This window comes from Nelumbo nucifera, chromosome 2, assembly GCF_055504915.1.
Source record: "Nelumbo nucifera cultivar China Antique chromosome 2, China Antique-T2T, whole genome shotgun sequence".
Lineage (NCBI taxonomy): Eukaryota > Viridiplantae > Streptophyta > Magnoliopsida > Proteales > Nelumbonaceae > Nelumbo > Nelumbo nucifera.
In genome coordinates, this window is record NC_142650.1 from 107,676,339 (window position 1) to 107,691,185 (window position 14,847).

At 38.3% G+C, this 14,847-nt stretch overlaps 1 protein-coding gene across 2 annotated transcripts in view; it reads right to left on the reverse strand.

Annotated features, from left to right (window-relative positions):
* GR1 (protein gamma response 1) overlaps nucleotides 1–2,484 on the reverse strand; it is a 30,018-nt gene extending 27,534 nt beyond the window's left edge. For both annotated transcript variants that reach the window (XM_088898555.1, XM_088898554.1), the window contains exon 1: nucleotides 367–2,484. The gene's annotated coding sequence lies outside the window, so the exon portion shown is untranslated. The remainder of the gene's footprint in view (nucleotides 1–366) is intronic.
* Between the last annotated feature and the right edge of the window lie 12,363 nt (nucleotides 2,485–14,847).

Below are 14,847 nucleotides of genomic sequence, written 5' to 3' on the forward strand. Positions count from 1 at the left end.
GATCCAACTTCCTTCCAGAAAGTTGAGACAATTGCAGAAACCCTAACGACCAAACAATTACCATTCGAGTATTTCCATAATACATTTAATCAAAATAACCAGAAAAATCCGGAAACACAAAAAATTGAGGAGCAAAAGTTCTATAAGGGAAAAATAAACAAGAAAAGAATTCTGCGATATGCCCTAACTAGAAATTACAACTACTTGGCGCAAGTTCTACAACAAAAACACCGAAAAGTTAAAGAAGTCAAAAGACGCATAGATAATATAATATTGAAACACAAATTAAAGCACAAGAACAAAGTAATTCGAGCAGAACTGAAGTTGCAAAGCCTTGTAAGAGTAGAGAGAAAACGAGAGAAAGACCTTTTTCTTCCAACCCGGAGGTGCTGGTAATTCTACCGAAACAACCTCCTTTTTTGCTCCGGCCTGTGTCTCTTTATCAACTGTTGTGCTCGCCATTTCCACCCTCTCCAGCTTTAACTATGATAACACATGGTGCGAATCCAATGCCTTCTGAACCAAAATCGAATTGTGGCCTGAAACGATCCATTACGAACTGGTTTGCTTCACATCGAGCAAGATGCGTTCGGTCCTGTTCGACTAGTAAGGAAGAAGGAAACAGGAGAAATCTCAGACAAAATAGATTTACAATTGCATGTCTTCAAGAAGCAAGAGCTTCATTGAAGCACGATCAAATGATTCGCACAGGCAAAATGAACTTCCGATTGTAAGTTTTCCCTACTGATGAACCTTCGGTGGTTGCAACAATTTGCTCTGTTCGAACGGTGAACACTGGTGAACTGTGACTTAGGTGACAAGAAAAAAGGACGAACAGGGAATGAGAAGAGAGGGAAAGACGGAGAGAGGGTGAAAATGAGAGACTGTAGTGGCGCTGGGGAAAGTTGTAGTAGTGGGGCGGTGTTCTGCTGCCGTGAATCCTCGTTACTGCGCCATTCTATTCGGTCGAAGGAGAAAAACTCAGTGAATAGCGCCTCTTCTTATCGATGCAAAGCCGCTCGATTTTTTATATTAAATCGGGGATCTCAAATCCGATGACTAAATTTGAAAAGTCGTTTTAATGCCTTTTTCTTCCCCGGAGAACAGAGGCATAACCATAAATTCTAACACTTTCACCATTGGGGAGGTTATGGTTGTTAGCAGCTTGTTAAGTGCGGAGAATGTGATAGGGAAAGAGAGAGGATGCTGTTCGTAAGAATGTCCAACCGACCAACCCAGACCGATCCAACCCGAGTCGACCAGATTTTCATCAGTATCGGTCGGTTTCGGGTTGAGCAAATATATAAATCGATATATTAGATCGGTTTCGATTTTATTGTGTGAAAATCGAAACCAACCCGACCCGAACCGAACTAATTCGATAGTTTATAGTTTGAGTAGTTTCCTACTTAACTATAACTAGTCTTCTACTAGAACTAGAAGGCCCATTAGGCAATTACAATTAGAATAGACAATTTATCATAGTTTCTAATTTTCTATAGTCTTTTACACCAAATAGGCAACATATTAGGCAATTACAATTAGAATTCAATTAGGTGTCATTTTGTACAGGAGCAAAACCAAAATCGACCGAAACTGACCCAACCCGACTCAAACCAACTAGGTCGGTTTGGCCTATCAGTGGGTCGGTTTCGGTTTCCACCTCAAGTAACCCGACCAGGTCGGGTCAGTTGGGAAAACCCCAATAAACCACCCAACCCGACCCGTGAACACCCCTAGGAGGGACTTGTCACCTTTGTAATAAATCCCAAGTCAAAATTATTTTCCCCGAGATAACAATTGCCTTCTCCTTTCTATAGAGAAAAAGTTAAGGTTATTAAGGAAAAAGTTCTTTCCTCTTAGAAAAGATGATCTTTTTTCTTAGGAAATGAGATATTTCCTTTTGTTTGACTATTAAGGGTTCATTATTAGAAAATCATATCCCATCTGAATTCTCTCCATATGCGATCCTATTATACTAACGTGGTGTGAGTGACATCATCATTTAGCGGATGTACTTTCATTAAACTCGCATATGTAATTCAAAGACACACGTATAACCGACATTTATTCCCAGTCTATTGTGATTCCGTAGCTCTATAATGGTGTCAGGTTCATCGTAATTCCGCGTATGTTTGGGGTTCATCGCAAATCCACGCATGTTCGGGGTTCATTGCAAACCCGTGCATGTTTTAGCTTTATCGTAGATTTGTGCTAGTCGAAGTTCATCATGACTTATCCCAGGTATGAGTTCATTACAGATGTGCGATAGATTATAGATTCATTATAGGCGTCCATATAGCGTTAATTTGACACTCTCTGTACTTTGATGGTCTTAACGACCACTATGTACCTACATTGTGTAATTGAAAAATCAGTGTTCATGAAACATCATTGGAAATGAAAAATCCCCATAAATGATAAAACATTTGAACTGATAAAATATAACCAATTAGGCATTAGAACTAATAAATAATTATAAGTGATAACTCACCAGAACTGATACAGCTATGAAATTAACAAATCATTGTGAATGATATACATCATTAGAACTGAAAATCAATAGAAATGATAAAGCATTAGAACTAATAAATCAATAGAACCAATTAGTCATTAAAACATACAATACTGATTCACATAAACCAATATATCATTGTAACTTGTAAACATTAACCAATAAATCATTGGAGATGGTATACATTTAAACACATCAACTATTAGAACCATTAAATGCAAACACCCAAACATAAAAACCCATTACACATCCCAAATAGTTGAGCCCCATTGTTAGAACTACACATTCAAACCGTAAATGTTCAACGATTGAACCCAATTCAACAAACAAATATTATAAACTTAAAATCGCATCCATAAATGAAACACTTGATCCTAATCATTCCAACTGTCATTCAAACCCTAAATTTACAACATCCAAGCCTCTTTATTCAACAAAGAAATGTTTCACCAAAAAACACAACCGTAGAAGTTAGAACATAAAGAACAAAAATTATTTCCGTTTCATATTGTCTATTATGATATTTGGGGCCCTGTTACTCTACCATCTGATACTAGATATAAGTATTTCATTACTTTGATTGATGACTACTCTAAATATACATGAGTTTATCATATACGATCTAGAGATGAAGTGTCAAAAATTGTGAAAGATTTTTAACGCATGATTTTTATTCAATTCCAAACTAAGATCCATATTTTCCAATCAGACAGTGCAAAGGAGTACTTCCATATGATCTCACGGAGTTCTTTGCTTCGTGTGAATCTCTTCATCAGAGCTCTTGTGCTAGAACACCCTAGCAAAGCGGTGTCACTAAAAATAAAAATCGTCACCTTCTCAAAATAGCTCATGGTTTATTATTCCATATGAATGGTCTAAAACATTTTGGGTAGATGTTGTTATGTGTGATGCATCATCAACTGTATGCCATCTCGATTACTAGAGTATAAGGCCCCACACCAACTTTTGTTTCCAACGACTCCTTTGTCCCCTATTCCAATGTGTATCTTTGGGTGTTGTTCCTTTGTTCATGACTTGCCCCTTACGATAAGTTCAATCATTGTGCCATTCCTTGTGCTTTTCTTGGCTACGCTTTATCTCAAAAGGGATACCGATGCTACGGTTCTGTCTCACATAAGTACTATGTTTCTATAGACGTATCATTCTTTGAGAGTCAACCTTTTTTCTCAATTTTTCCTCAGGGGGAGAGTAGGGTTGAGGAGGAGAAACACACAAAGGCTCAGACTCAATTACATCATCTTCCTGATCCTCCACCATTTTATGTTTTTCTTCACTATCATAAGAGCTAGTAGAGTTCAAGATCTGTGGAACCTGAAACTATGCAACCAACATCATTAGACTCTCCAAAGGTAGATCCTCCTCATCAGTCAGGTACACTTGTTCCCATTGATATGCTTGAATCTCTTGATATTAGTGGTACGATAGAAAGATACAAAGCCAAATTGGTGGCCAAAGGGTTTACACAGGTATATGGAATAAATTATGCAAAGACATTTGCTTTAGTAGCCAAGACGAATTCTATCAGAATCCTCCTTTCATTGGCTACTATTCTTGATTGAGAACTTTACCAGTTGGATTTTAAAATTGCATTCTTGAATGGTTACCTAGAGGAGGAGGTTTACATGACTCCACCTCGAGGTTTTTGTGCCAAAGGTAGTGAGCAGAAAGTGTGCAAGTAAAAAAAAAAAAATCATTATAAGGGTTGAAACAATCTCCTTGGGCCTAGTTTAGTAAGTTGCACTTAGTTGTACAACAGATGGGGTTCAAACAATGCCAGTCATATCATACTTTGTTTGTGAATAAAGGTGAAGAAAAAATTGCAGATTTAATTGTGTATATTGATGATAGTGATCACAGGAGACTAAAAGACTAAAATACAGAAGGTAAAAAAGTTCTTAGCCACTCAATTCAAGGTGAAAGATCTATGCCCCTTACGTTATTTCATTGGGATTAAAGTCGCTCATTCTCAAAAGGACATTTTTATTTTCCAAATGAAATATGTACTAGATCTATTAGAGGGTGTAGGCAAATTAGGGGTGAAGCAAATTGATTCGCCCATTGAACCTAACCATTAGCTAGGAGACAGTCAAGGGTGAAGCAAACTTTCCCACCTAGGGGAAAGTTTCCAACACTTGGGTGGGGCAAAATTGCCCCTTTTATTAATGGATTTTTATGGTTAAAATGGTCATTGTCTTATTTACCTGTGAAATAAAAAAACATGGGCAAATACATTTACTTAGGTAAGTATTTCCCATAAAACGCTTATTTGGATAAATGCATTTACCTAGGTAAGTAACTTCCCAAAAAGTGAACAGGGCCTTTATAATAAATGCTAAAAAGTAAGATCCTCATTGCTACTTTGATTAGTTTACCCCTTTTCCCCTTATAGACAAAGTATTTTCTATGGTTGCTTGTACTTAAATAAATATATTCACTTGTACTTAAATAAACTCAATTTGATAAGTCATAACATCATTGTTATCCAAGACTTATCCCAACTATATAGGGTTCAATACATGAATTCTGTTTTGCCACTCCAATTTATATGTATGTGTATATGTATGTATGTATAATGAAATGGCCTAACCCCCCCCCCCCCCTCTTTGCTTCTCCATCCCTTCAAAAATTTCCATGTGTTCTTGAATTTTTTAAATAAAAAAGCATCAGACGTGGGGTTATTTAAAATCAACCACAATCTACTCAGTTTATTTTTTTATTAGGAAATTGAATCAAATCACTCTCTTTTAACATCATTTTGTGCATCACACCCTTCATATAATATGTATCCAAAATACAATCTAACAGAACAGACAATGTTGCATGAAAAATCAAATGGAGCAAGGGTCACCTATAAAGTATGTCGAAGCAACATTTATATGACGCAGTTATACACTTGTCATGAAGATGACACTTTTGTTTGATAATTTTCTACCAAAAACTGTGAAACAATATGGCATTCTTTAATTTAATTTTAAACTGCCTAAAGTACCTCTTGTAAATTTTCTTTATTGGCCCCTTTGAATCGGCTTTTCTTGCTATTGATGTTTTTACAATCACCAATATTCAGAAAATCAAAAGTTCCATAGGGACATTAATCTACTTTGTGGATTAAGAAACTAAGGGAGGAGAAAGAAGATCATAGATATGATTCAATAGTTTGGATAGTATAGATACAAAAGAAAGCAAAGAAAAAAACACTAAAATTTAATGTGTTTTCCCCCACCAACAGCAATATTTAGAGCAAAAGATCATTAGATGTCAAGACACCTCTAAAAGTAATTTTCCATCTCTTAGGTGAGGCTCTATTGGTTAGAAATTGACCAATGTGTGGCATTTGGCAAAGGACATGGTAGGGGTGTAAGCGAACCGAGCCATTTCACAAGCTACTTGGGCTCGACTAGCTAAATACTTGAACTCGGTTTGAAGATTATCGAGTCGAGTAGTTAGTCTATCCAAGTTCGAGCTTCACAACACCCTGCATGAATAGCTCGTAAGCCTAATCAAGCTTCTAATAAAATATTATTTTCAATATATTTTTATTTATGATATAAGTAAATATTAATTTTTGATATTATTTTACTTGTAATATAAATAAATAAATTTATAATCAAGTTGTATAATATATTTTTTTATTTATAATATTTTAAATATTAATTTATTTATAATTTTTAATAGCAATTAATTTATAATTAACTCAATCCGAGTCGAGCTTGAGTAGCTCACAAGTATTTGCTCAAATTGAGTTCAAGTATGAAACTTAAAACTCAATCAAGCTCTTTTGAGTAGCACACATGGGTTACCATGTGTTGGTAGCTAATATAACTTTAGCTTGAAGGTTGCTGGTGCTAGAAGGCCCACAACTAGGCAAACAAGAAACAATAAATAGGAACTCTACACATAGCATTCTATTTAGAAAAAGCATTTAGCTGTCACCAAACACCATTAGAAAAACCCACCATCTAGTTGTATATTTACTAAAATACCCCTTATAGTTTGTTATATTTTATTTAATTGAACCTCTGTCAAAAACCATTTGTATTTCCACATAGGAATGGCTTACATGACCTTTTAAGACGAGCCAAAAATATGAAGAGGCATTAGTCTAAGGTTTGTATTCCAAAAATAACCCTAGTAATTAGGGATGAACAAGTAGGCAAGTTCTACTTAGAACCAAATGGATCTAACCTTAAAAGCCAACCTTGAACCCACCATATCCAATTTGTTACCGGGTAGGGTCTGGTTCCAAATTCTTGGAACCAACTAGGCTTGTCAATGGGTCGGGTCTACCCGATAGATCTAAATTGTTTAAACAATTTATAACAGTTTTGGTTCTATGAATCACTCCAATGGGTTGGTTCTGGTTTTAATTTTCTATATTGATTATTATATTTTACATGTAATAAAAGTATTATGTATGTCTAAAACTATAATTTAGGAAAGGTTTAAAACCTAAAACTAAACCTTTTTTTGTCCCTTTCCATTTTCCACTATTTGATACATCCTCATTAAAGGAAAAGAGGGGAAGCCAAAGCTCACACCTCTTAGCTCAATCTCTCGTTTGAACTTCAAATCTGAAGCTTTTGTTAGACAATTTTGTATGCCCTTAGCTCCAATTAGTTTGATGTACTTATGACATTTATAAAGTGCATATTTGATTCATGTTATGTGGTGTGTTTCTGTGTAATACCCTTAAACTGGACACTAATGAAACTCGTATTAGTTTAGAACGTTCATAGCCGTTGGATAAGTCTGCGGAGATTTATCTTGCCAAGGCTGACACTGATGTTCCGCCAAGTCGGTTGGGGTGGCCTGTCTCTGCCACCAGGGTGAGACCCGAGGTACATGCAGTGTAGGATTAATTGAATATTTGAACCGGACCAGATTTCCAGCATTGCCCTAAACCTTGGAGATTGATGGGCAAAACTAGAAAGTTACACCTGACCCCTAGACTCGATTATGATACTTCACTAGGTATCGGATTGGGCTGTCTTTGATATGCCAATTAGTAAGATCCTTAGCGGGGTCAAAACTGGGTATGTTGTGATAGTCTGAGAATTCATCTGAGTGGGTGATCATAGTGACAGGATCAGCCCCTTTGTCGGACAAAGGTAATGATCGGGGATGCACTCTCTCTGATGGAAACCAAGACTGTTGGCAACCGATTTCAATTGTTGAGATTTGTTTTGCAAAATATATTTTATATGAGATATAAAAGTATATACATTATGGTTTCCAAACGTTTGCAAAAGGTTTTACTTCCCGGGATCCATGTAAGCAGAGAGTGCAGCACTGTTCCTTGCAACCAAGGGAGATGTCCTCTCTTGTCGAGTAGTGTTTGATCATTATGGGTTGAGAGGTTAAGTGTAAGACCATTGAGGGTAATATCTGATGGACTAATCTTGCATCTGCCCACAGTCCCTGGGTGTTACAAGGTGGTTGGCCCAGGGACCACTTAGGGTAAGTGTTGGGCCCATAGAGCCAATGTGATGGGTTTCACAGGGTGCACTGTCCATAACAGTGTATTCGGCCAGGCCTTGTAACGAAGATTGGGCTGAACCCATGTGGCTGATGTGTAGATCAATGTTTGGATCCCACGCCATACAAGGAAACCCAACTAGGGAGTAGTTTGGAAGGATAAGTGAGCACATAACCTTATTGAGCCTAAAGCCCATTTCGAACTGGACTGATTTGATCAGTTAAATAATGAGCGAATTCTAAAATTGAATTAGCATATAGGATTGGGTCTTAACCCTATCCACTCAGAGAGTCCAGATCTAAATGTGATTCAGATATGGAAACCTCCTAATGAGATTAGGAGAAGGCTGATCTAATCTGCAGATGAGATAAGGGTTTACCCTTATCACTTAAAGGGAACTCTAACCCAAATATAATTTGGATCAGCAACTCCTAATGGGATTAGGAGTTGATCTCTTTAAAGTTATAAAAGGAGGAGGGGGCGACAGCCTTTTCACAACACTTCACATCCTGTCTTCAGAGCTGAAATCACAGAAGAGAGAATTCAGCATCACTGCGCAAAATCTCTCTTGTCGCCTCCTTCCTGTCGCCGCCATATCTGCCAGTTCGATCTCTTGTTCTCAGTGGGAGTGATCAAGATCAGATCTTGATATCAGTTCTTTATGAAAGGACTGATTGGAAGTAGTGCTCACGTGCCATCCAACTGATTCTTGTGAAGAACGCTGTTGATTCTGCTCCATCCTACATTGCGCCATCTTCAGTGGGAACAGTTTTTGGTTCCTTCCTTAGGCGTAAACACCTCCATTGGGAGATATTATTTCTCCGTGTCAGGTATATTCCTCTCCTACTATTTTTGTTCAGATCTGGTTCGGTTCTTGGTTCAAGATTGATCATTGAAAAATATGATTTTTCTAAATTAGGGAATACGAATCCCACTAGGATGGAGAGAAATTTTGAAATTCGCTCATTCTATTCCGCAAGATTCGGGCATCCATACGATGGATCTCTCATCCCTTCAGTGGTATCAGAGCCAGGTTCAAGTCTTGAACCGAATTGGGTCAAATCTGAACCTGCGCAAATGGGCAGAAGGCATTCTACCCGATTTGCGCAAATATAAGGTTTTTCTGGAAAATTTGTTTCCAGTTAATGGGCGATTAATCTGAAATTAAATTTTATAAATCTGATTATTATTTAGAACTGTTCTTTATAATTTTCTTGATTTTTGGGTTGTTCGTACACATGGAGATTGAAATCTTAATTGGCGCAGGGAACCTGCGATTTTGCAGTTTCTTGAATATTTTTATTACATTTGGTCTGTAAAATAATTTTTTTTTAGACTGAATGTATAGGCATTTGATCTGATGTAATTATAATAGAAATTAGGTTTTTTATTTATTTTTAATTTTTGGATCAAAAATGGCGACACAAGGAAGGAGATTTCGCAGATGGGAGAATCGCTATCTACGATTTGTAGTTTATGAAACTGCGAACTGTGATCTAACCTCTGTTTTGTAGTATGGATTGTGCAAACAACCATATCTGATTGATTCTTGGTTTTCTTTTATAAGTGTTTAATTTCAGATTAATTTCATGAATTAAATCTTTAATTAAAGATCAAACCCTACACCCATTCGAACTAGATTGGTCCAAACTGGTTGGACCGAATCTAGGGTTTGATCAAGGCTGAATGCCAGCCTATTTCTCCCTCTAATGGGCCTGCCTAAGGATTGATAATTAATTGAAAGTTTAATTCGGCCCAACCTGTAAAGGCCCGGTTTTAAATTGTTAAAACTACTAAAAGCCCACTTCGCAGATAAAGCTATATGAACCGAATTGATCAACCCTAATTTCGGCCCATATACCTAGATGGTTAATATTATGGGCTTTAAAATGGCTTTACAGATATTAATTGATTTGATCAATTCTTCCTGCATGTGATGTATGAATGTGTGATGTGCTACGTTCATGGGCCATAAGTGCTTGGCACATGCTGATTCGATAATGGTTCTTGCGCACACCATGGTTGAATGCACATCATTGCCATGGTGTCCTTGTTGGTCATTGGATGACCTCCCTTAGTGGTGGGCCCCACACCTCTTGAAGAATATATGTGCGGAAACCTTAGCCGATTTGGGCCACCAGAAATCTGGCTTTGTGAAAGCCAGTGGGAACCACTCAGGTTTGACCTAAAACTAGGGCGTAACTTGTTCCCTCCTGAAATATGAGTGCATGTGATAGGGAGATCCATATGATGGACTCTCTAAAGGCCTTCCGTTATTAGCATGAAGACGGGTCCTTCAAGTGATGAGGGGAAGCACTAGAAAATGGGCCAACCGATTTGCTGCTGGATTTGTTGGATTGTTTCATATGATGATAGGGACGTTATAGACCGATGTGGGAGGGGCTTCACCAGAAAATGAGAACTCTCTCACGATACCTTGGCGTGGTCGAATATGATGGGTGAGTACTCACTGAACAGAAAGGTTTACCCGTAAACGGCTATGAACCTTGTCTGATAGAGGCCAAAGGGAAAGCTCATGTGATGAGTGGATATGATCCTTCACAGAAAGGTGGTGGGGTTATGCAACTGAAACAGTTGGTTCCATGCATCCTGTGTGATTTCCCACATTTCCAAGAGACATAATTGTTGTTGTCTCCGTCACTGAGATAGGAGGGAAATCCCGGTGATGAACAAATGGAAATGGGACATAAATTAAAAGCCATATCTATGTAGATGACATGAATCAAATTAGGTTGTGGACTAATGCCTTGCTATTTTACCAGAAAATGACTAACGGACAATTCGCCAAGCTTCTTGACGACAACAAACTTAAAGGCCCTAATTACGTTATCTGGTATTGTAACCTCATACTGGTACTAACTTCTGAAAAATTAGATAAAGTTGCCAAAAACCCTGCCCCAGAGCGTTCGGGTGAACGGGCTTCTGAGGCCCACAGAAGGGACTACCTTGAGTGGGAGGAAAAGAACTCCCTAGCCCGCTGCTATATCATAGTTTCTCTAGACAATCCAATACAGAGGCAGCTCGATCAGATCGAACTGGCCAAAGACATATTGAACAGTCTGAAAACTATGCATGAATAGCAGAATCGTTCTACTCGACAGAAGGTCTTGAAGCGGTTCATGACCGCTCAAATGACTAAGGGACAACAAGTGCATGACCATTGTCTTCGGATGATGGGATACATAAACGAGTTGGAAGCCCTAGGGTCTGGGCTAGACCACATCACCAAAGTAGACGCCATTCTGAATTCTTTTCCTCTGTCCTACAATCAGTTTATCATGAATTATAACATGAATAAGCTGAACGTCAGTTTACAAGAGCTCAACAATATGTTGTAACGGGCTGAAGAACTGACTCGTAAGGATGAGCCTATGGCCATGCTTATGGAAATTGGCAAACGTGGCAAAAAGAGGAGGTCGAAGAAGAAGCCTCAGAAAAAGGGCAACAAATCCAAGAAACAGAAGAAGGACAGGGCATCCGACGCCTGTCACCATTGTCACCAGACCAGCTACTGAAGAAGGAACTGCCCTGCCTACCTGGAATCTACGAAAGGTAATCCCGAATCCTGTGTCATAGAAATCAATTTGTTGGTTACTTCTGCTTCTTGGTGTATTGACTCCGGGGCTTCGACTTATGCATGTAACACATTGCAGGGTTTCAGAATAAGCAGAAGACTGAGTGAGGGAGAAGTGACGCTCTTCTTAGGAATTTATGCAAGCGTTGCAGCTGCGGCCATTAGAACCGTAGAATTGTTTTTTAGAGAATGATCACTTGTACTTATAGATTGTCTTTATGTACAAAATTTAAGAAGAAATTTAATTTATGTCTCAAAACTGTGTGTTGATGGATATTCTGTTTTTTTTAGTAATACGATTACTATTAAAAGAAACAACAAATTCATCGCATACGGGGAACTGGAGAACGGTCTCTATGTTCTGCATCATTCTCTAGAAACCAACATAGTCGAAACTACGTCGGTTAACGTTCCCAAGAGAACTCGTGATACCGTTAGTCCCACGTGCCTGTGGCATTACCATCTTGGCCATATCGGTATTGACCGAATCACAATGTTGATAATTGATGGTCCTTTGGATTTTCTAACCGTAGAAGATTTTCCCACCTGTGAATCTTGCCTTCATTCGACGGCAAGCCTGAAAGATGCACGGGCACGCTTGACCTCATACATAGTGATATATGCGGGCCCCTGAATGTTAGGAGTCGTAACCAACACGTATACTTCATCACCTTCACCGATGATTATTTGCAGTATGGTTACGTATACCTAATGAGACACAAGTCTGAATCCTTTGAAAAGTTTAAGGAGTTTAGACAAGAGGTCGAGAAACAATTGGGGAGAGAAATTAAGACCTTTCGATTCGATCAAGGTGGCAAGTATCTCTCTGATGAATTCAAGGACTACCTAAAGGTCAACGGGATAGTATCACAGTTAGCTTATCCTACTACACCACAATTTAACAATGTTTTAGAGAGGAAGAATATGACCTTACTTGATATGGTCCGGTCACTTCTCACACACTCGAAGTTACCCACATCCTTTTGGGGATACGCATTAGAGACTGCGATTTACGTGTTGAATAGGGTTCTAACCAAATCGGTTCCGAGTACTCCATATGAACTTTGGAGCGAAAAGAAACCAAGTGTCAAACACTTGAAGATTTGGGGTTGTCCGACACACATTAAAAGAACGAGTCCGGACAAATTGGAATCCCGAACCAGCCGTTGCCTATTTGTAGGTTACCCCAAAAACTCTATGGAAGAGGATTACATCCTAAACAATCATCGTTAGGAAATTGTTCTTGATGAGAAGAGCTTAGGAGTAGTGGGAGATGTCCCACATGTTCCAGGTAGTGACCAACTTAGAAGATCTACCCAGGTATCCAGGTCACCAGTCCGTTATGGTTATGACCATGATAGTTACTTGGTGAAAGCATTGACTATTGAGGAGGATCCCGTAACTTACGCAGAAGTTATGTTGAACATAGATTCACATAAGTGGATAGATGCCATGAGAGCTGAGTGGCATTCCCAAAGCCAAATGGAAAACAAATGGGTAAATTTCTTAAACTACCCTTGTGGTTTAGCTAATTGACCAAATGTACCCTTATTGTTTGAAAATTGACCAACACTACCTCTACTGTTTTTGACAATTGACTAATACTTCATTTACCGTTAGCATTTGTTAATAGAAAGACAAAGATGACTATTTTACCTTTTATTCTTATTCAAATTTCAAAATAAAACCTTCAAACCCACTAAAGGTTTACAGGGCTAACTCAAAATTTACAACCATAGTTGGAAAAACAAAGACAAAATTTAGAGCGCTCTATCTTGTGCATTAAATTTTGAATTAATCAAAAGAATGGTCTAAAGATGGTTGTAAAATCAAAGCTCTCTCTTAGAACCTTGTAAACCTTATGGTTTAGCTTTGGCTTCCCCTGCGTCCGATTCATTGTGCATTAAATTTTGAGTTAATTAATGCAGTTTGATACATAGAAAGAGGTGTTAAATCCAAATTATTGTCATTGTAGCAACTCCCACCATCTCGGCGCTCCAACAAGGTGCTTCGACATCACTATCTTCCTCGGTTCGTTTGAGTTTTAGAACATAAGACCTCTTCTCTGGCATCCCCAGCTTCATGGGTCCAATGCCATCTATCCATCAATGTCCTTGAAATTCACATTGGTGCCTAAATTCAAAAGCTCCTTAATCCTTGTGAGAGTTGGAAAAACAATTCACTTGCCACTTGGGTTGAAAATGAAATCACCACTTATCAAATTAGGAAATGGAAGTGATGGGACCTTTGATAATGATTTTAAAACCGTTTATCTTAATAGTGATTCCAATAACTCAAGGCACTAACTAAACCAGTCCGGATTGGTGCGAGATGGGAGAGGGAAGGGGTTAAGCACCCCTCTCTTGGGCCTAATAAGTGGGGCCCACATGGAAATCTAAACAAACACAAATACCAAGTATGCAATTAATTAAACAAAACAATAATAAACATAAGATGCAAGATTGAACGCGGGGTAACTAACCTTGTCATAAAATCAACAATAAAGAAGCAACATTATATCATGAACTCAAGAAGCAAGATTTACCTAGCACATGATTCCAGATTCATTTACAAAAGAAGCAACATGAGCAAATCACAACATTATGAACTAAAAAAATTAATTCCTAAGCTAGCAAGACCATTAAGATAATACGCTAATTGCATGCCGGAAAAGTAAAGAGATTCCTATTCTAAAACATAAGATGGATCTAAAAGAATATAACAATCTAAATGCTACAAAAAACAACATATCTTGGCTGGTACTAGGAATTACAAGGGCTGAATCAACCCAATCATTCTCCTCCCAGCAGTTGTAGATGCATTTATCGATTATACCACAAAACAAAGAAAAAAAGGACCAGAAGCAGAGCAAGAATGGTATTACCTAAATTGGGATTTTGGCCTAAAACCGACTACTACAAATAGAGAACACGGAAAGGCAGATCTGCTACGATTATGGCTTCTTCACCGACCACAGAATCAAAATTCACTAGTGATTGGATGTTGTAACAGGGGAGATTCAGATGAGTTCGGTGTGCTTGCAGTTGATGATCGGAGATTATTGAGGTCGAGCAACTCCTTCTAGTGTGGATGGACTAGCGGAGACTTCTGAGATTTCTTGGACTAGAAATGAAGCTCGTGGAACAGGGGAGATGTCGATCTATCATCGAATCTGGTAGAAGATGGGGATGCCAACCATGACCAGTGCTCTGCCACTGCTACTGCTATACAAATTTTAAT